The sequence below is a fragment of the Anticarsia gemmatalis genome, chromosome 16 (assembly GCF_050436995.1).
Source record: "Anticarsia gemmatalis isolate Benzon Research Colony breed Stoneville strain chromosome 16, ilAntGemm2 primary, whole genome shotgun sequence".
NCBI classification, from domain to species: domain Eukaryota; kingdom Metazoa; phylum Arthropoda; class Insecta; order Lepidoptera; family Erebidae; genus Anticarsia; species Anticarsia gemmatalis.
The window spans coordinates 3,375,425-3,381,424 of NC_134760.1; the positions used below are offsets into that span (position 1 = coordinate 3,375,425).

Sequence of the window (6,000 nt, forward strand, 5' to 3'; positions counted from 1 at the left end):
TATCATCTATTATAATATTTTAAGACCCATGCGTCGAAAATGTGTTTATGGCTACTCAAAATCAAATATTCCGTTCACAAACTAACACTCATTAATAAACGTTTACCTAAAACTGATAAACAAATAATTCCCTTACACATCTACACATAATGTCGCAAATAAAACACACTCCGTCTCTTTCTAATAAGTGTAGAGTGAAAGAGAGGTGATGATACCTTTATTGGTCTCACATGAACATAATTGTCGAATACAGATGTCGCAGAACCCAACCGAGATTAATTCTAACAAGGGACGCACTATAATTATACGGGTTATGTTGTGGTTAAAAGTGTAAACTTACAGCGGTGTACTGTGTCAATAGTGAAAACTATCTAATATCAAAACTCTATAAATATTTTGATTGAAATCATACTGTTACTGTTAAAATAGTATGGTAATGCCATTATGATGTTTGTTTTTGGTCTCTCAAATATGTTACTTTTGACAGAATTATTCCTCTCAGACTAGGAAAGGAAGGAATGCAGATTCATTAGTTACTTGATTCAAGCGATATCGATCAATTTTAATTTAGAAAAAATTATGATTTTAATCATATTGCTGTGAGTACCTAAATTAATTAATGATGCTACAGCAAAGGCGTACAAACTAAATCACATCACCTTTCTTTAGTTCCTATCCAAAGTTTTATTTAAATCATAAAACCAAATAGTGTCTAACATTTTAACATGTAAATAGTCCAACATTCTCATATAAGCAATCAGCTAACCTTTAATTTTTCTCGAGTTACCTTAGCACCTAACCTTTACCTAGAAATCCGCTCTACTTTTGTGCCTTGTCCCCCTCAATAACAATCCGTGTATAACACACGTAGGCGGCGATGGCGGCAGATCACGTGATCAGGTATAATCCCACCCCGCGCCGGCACACACGGACCACTAATCTGGGGATGAGCCCGCTAATATCGCTTGTTTGTACTCACGCCTAAATTATTACCAGTATTCGATATTGTTGAGTTGTTTTAAATGATTTTGTTAAATTACATTTGTATGTCTTATTTTCATTAGTGTACGAACACTTCATTAATGTCACAGAATATCGCTTGTTTGTACTCACGCCTAAATTATTACCAGTATTGGATATTGTTGAGGTATTTTAAATGATTTTGTAAAATTATATTTTGGATGATCTATCTGATTTTCATTGGTACCTGTACGAGGACATCTTTAATATGTCCCAAAGAGGAAATGGTGTTGATGATTATTTGCTATTCATGTGTCTGCAAAAGCTGTTGTTTTTGGCTTAGTGCTAAAAGTGGCAACAATGACTTACGTGTGAATGAATTACGTGGGGATTGATTCACAAATATAAGATTTGGTTACCATTGTTTACGATTTGATAACTATCAACTCTTTATTGGCGTCGTAGTAATGGATCTACTTAGGTACTTTATACTCATTTTTACCAACTAGGTATTTGTTAAAAGAATAATGCAAGCAATAAATATATCTCAATTTTTTAAATATGGTGAAAACAGAGCGTGCCATATGGGTGCTAAGAAATCGTACTTTACCTTCTCTGCTCGACGTTCATTCCCTAAAACCGCACTAGGATCCCTTGGGTCTGAAAGAATAAGATACTAAAGGTTATATGGTTTGGATATTTTACCTGAAAATACCATCCCAATAGAATCTCAACCACAATTCCATACCATCAACCCATAACTTATACATACATTAGGAGTTTCAATTAGAGCCTTACCTTACACTAAAAGTAGGAAATTCGGTCCCTATTCGTATGATATGTAAATGTATGTAAATATCGGACGTTTCACAACTATGACCTCAGAAACTAACCCGTAACTTTACGTGTTTATATACAGAATGCAGATGTGGGCTTAAAATTAATATGTTTTGACTTGATTATCATTACTGATGTGTTTTGAGATGGTATTCGCATTTGTGGTCGCTGTTTTAAGATTCTACATTAATCTAGTCTCATTATTTAGCTCGATCTTTATGACATCGTATTTGAAGTATTCTATATTTGTCATTATTTAGAAACATATCGAGAATTTGATGAATGTCCTTAGTTAACAGACGCTTTATTTTTCTATTCATTCAAAACATAACTGTTAATGAACTGAAAGTACAAAGAATTGACTTCATCTTATACTTGCAATAAATTGCTGCCAAAACATTTAACAAAAACTTACTGAAGTCTCATTCTCGTTTTCTCCTTAATTTCTGCGTATAATTTAAGATTAATACTATTTAATTGTAAAAAAGATACAAAAAGAAGAGTTTGGAGATGCTGGGATTTGAACCCAGGACTTTCAGCATGCGAAGCAGACACTCTACCACTGAGTTACATCCCCGATGAAACATTTTGTGTATTTATGTGACTAGATTTAGAGACTTGTATGAAGGTACACCCACGTTCTATAGCACGATATACACTTGGTACTTGGTACTACTAAGTAGCGAGCGAATGACAAATAAAATTACTATTGTTTTAAGTTCTTGTTGGTCAAAGTCTTCAATCAGTACTTAGCTTAGTACACTAGGATTCTACGAATCATATGAAGAGTAATGTAAAATTTCTATATTTTCCTTTTGCCCTCCAAATCTTAAGAATAACTTTGCTACAAGTTCCTCTTTTAGTTATGCATGAAATATAAAGGAATATATTTTTGTACGTCATAGAACAATTAATAAACCTCATATTCAACTCAAAGACATATCAATACAACAGTAAATTACTAAAATATTATTAACTTCACATTCGTATTCTATCATTCGTATTCCCGCTATTAACACAACCACACCCTGCCCTAAGAAGGCCAATTAATCAGTGGCGGTACTAATGAGCAAATATTTCATTGTCCAGCTCCTCGGCACTCGAAGGCTGACGAACGTCGCATGCAAATTATACGTCTTGTTTATAGCATTGACTATTTCTTGATTTAATTTGTTATTGTTTAACAAATACTAACGAAATACCTATTTCTGGAGAATAGTTAGTAGTGGATAATAGATATAATCTTTAGTTAAAAGTTGAAGTAGTTTTCTAAAACAAGTGTGTTTAAAAAAAAATAAGTTTTCTGTCGTCTAGAAATACCGTGATAAAAAGTTATATTAAAATGCATTGATTATTTCAAAGATTATTGACAAGAATAAAAGAAATAATAATAAAGTAGAAACAAACTGACTTTGATAAACGGAAAAATTAAGAACAATTTTTCGCTTTTTAAGTAAATTTTGACATGCACGTCAGTCTTTAAACTAAACAGCAAACTAAAGAACTGTTTTCACAAATAAAAATGTCATTCAGAGTAAGCCTAACAAAACATATTTCTTGTCACCAGAAATTGGAATTAGCCAGCAACACATTCTATTTATAACACCCACCTTGGCTAGCAACACGATCATAATTTAACCTACACATAATCAATAACTGTACCTATAAATAAAACAACCCACCAAGTAACTTCTGAAATCTTAAGTCAATTTTCCACACCAATGCCTTAGTTAAATCAAAGGTACGAGTCCGGTCTACACAAACTATTTAAATAAGCCCATATTCAAGCCGTTCTGCCCGTCGGGTGCAGAAAGCCATTAATAATTCCTTTAGACGCACATACGACAATCGCAGTTCTCATGTTATTATATTATTGGTGTCTGTGTTGGACAACCCTAGTACGAGATGTCTTGAGACGTAGTGTAAGAGCTAGAGATTTTGAATGTATTATTTCGTTGGTAATTTTTTAATTGGCAACTGAAGTATGTATTTGTTTGTAGAATTAATAGGAAAATTAGAAATTGTCCATCAATATAATTAATGTCATCTTAAGATATAGCATCATTGATTGCAAATAATTACTAGAGAGTACCATTTTAAACTTCTCAATTAGGTTTCGAATTTAAACAAATTTTAATTTGACTGCACTAATACTCTATCGTATTTAAAATTTCCTAACAAAACTTCCTACAATAACAAAAAATCCTGCTTATACAATTTAGAGGCTTTTAAAGAACAAGAATATGGCAAAAAAGAGCATTTCTTACGATGACTTAACCTAACATAAATCAATCCCCATCTCTTATCCTACAAGGGTTGTGTAACAGAAACATGTCGTCCACAATGAGGGATATTGGAGGCACATGCGTCACGAGCCGCTCTGTCACACGGCACACTTGCCAACTCGACGCAGACAAAACATTCTCTCTACGTGCTGATTGGTAGAGGTATGCTTCGCGGAAACGGTGATAGCTCTTGATACTTTTGAGAAAGGGTTTTATTTACTTATTGTGATGGTAAACTACTGTTTATTAATTGTTTTGATGTCGAGTTCTTACTAGTGTATAATTTAAGAAATTATTTTGCGTGTTATGCGAATAATATCACCTTTTGGTCTTGACTTTTGGTCCATAAATTAATGATGATGTCCATTTTTTGTTGTTATATTTGCTACTGTTAAGTGTTACACAGAACTATGGAATTTAAAATGTTTAGGTAATACGTCAAGCTTTAAAAATTCTTCAAACTATGCAAGTTTATTTTATTTTCGAGAAAGTTACAGTGAAACATCAAATGTCTTTGTCAAATGCTGCTTAACATACATTTACGAAATATGCTAACACAACGCTAACCATGTTACTGTAATGCGCTACAAACCGCGAATCAAAAGACCAGTTTCAAAATATGCACCATTTCTTTAAAACTTCTACAATGCATGTTGAAAGCTTGCTTATTTATTCCTATCTTTATAAAATTACTAATAACAAGTATCAACACACTCCAATCGTGCTACAATAATGACCACCGCCTGGGAGAGGTACAAATCTACATATTGGGGTGTGGGCATTTCTTGCATCCCCGACTGAGATATGTGTCTTAGTCCCGTGTCCAGACCGGGGTGGGGACAGGCACGGACTTTGAATAACGTAATTATGGAATAATATTCTGATTGTAATTGGGGTCTTTTGTTTTTGGATGTCGTGTTTGAAGAAGGAAGACGCAATTGAAAGATGTTTTGTTGATAAAACTATACATTATTGAACTTTTTTTAAAGTTTATCGAGTTTCATTATTGTTTGTTATTGTATTATAATTTATTAAATTAAAAATGTATATATACGAATTGTATGCTTTCTGACACATTCTTTAAATCATAAAAAAAAGAAGATGGTAGTCATTTTCGGTTCGACGTTACTTTCTATTTGTACGCTTTAACGCACACTGAAAGGTTCTAGAAGATGAAACGCTGAAATATAATCAAGTAGGTGCACGCTACACATTTCTTCATTAGTAAGGTTGTCGTGTTTCAAAACTTAACTCTCAACAGTTGATAAAACGTCTTGAACAATAAAATAAAGCAATCGTACAATCACCAAAGTCCGTCCCCCTCACATAAATGTTTAAGGTATGCAGATGCGGTACCAACGTGATAAGTTAATTCCTACTGGCGATCCCTTACCCGTATCAAAATTATAATGGCCCACGAATATTCTGCAATATGTGGCCCATCCTCTCTTATTGAAAACTTAATGGCCTCCCAAGATTATTGCTAAGTTATGTTAGGATTGTTTGGATTTCATGTGTGCCGCTGAAATTTTGATATTAATTTTGCAAGGAATAATTGGTGAAGCACCGAGTTTAATAACAATTGAGCATCAAATGTTGGATGTATCACTTCAAAAAGCTCAATTTAAGATTCATTTGACTTTTCTTTTTGTCAATAGCTTCCTAATTCCACCTACAGTTAGTAGCTATAGCAGTTTTTTTTAAGTTGCGCTAGATATAATAAGCATTGCGTAGATTTATTTGGAGTTAATACTATTATATAATGAGGATACTTTTTATAACATAGCAGCTTCTATTGATAGGTTTACTTGGGCCCGAACATGACAATGGATGCTTTGCAAAGATACATCTTGCTAAATATTCTCTACCTAACGTATGTGGTGCATTCATTACAAAGTCAATTTCCACCTTTAAATAA

At 33.2% G+C, this 6,000-nt stretch overlaps 1 non-coding gene across 1 annotated transcript; it reads right to left on the reverse strand.

The window, feature by feature from the left end:
• Nucleotides 1–2,302: 2,302 nt before the first annotated feature.
• On the reverse strand, nt 2,303–2,374 carry TRNAA-CGC (transfer RNA alanine (anticodon CGC)). Its single transcript has one exon. It is a non-coding gene; the product is annotated as a tRNA-Ala (tRNA).
• Between the last annotated feature and the right edge of the window lie 3,626 nt (nt 2,375–6,000).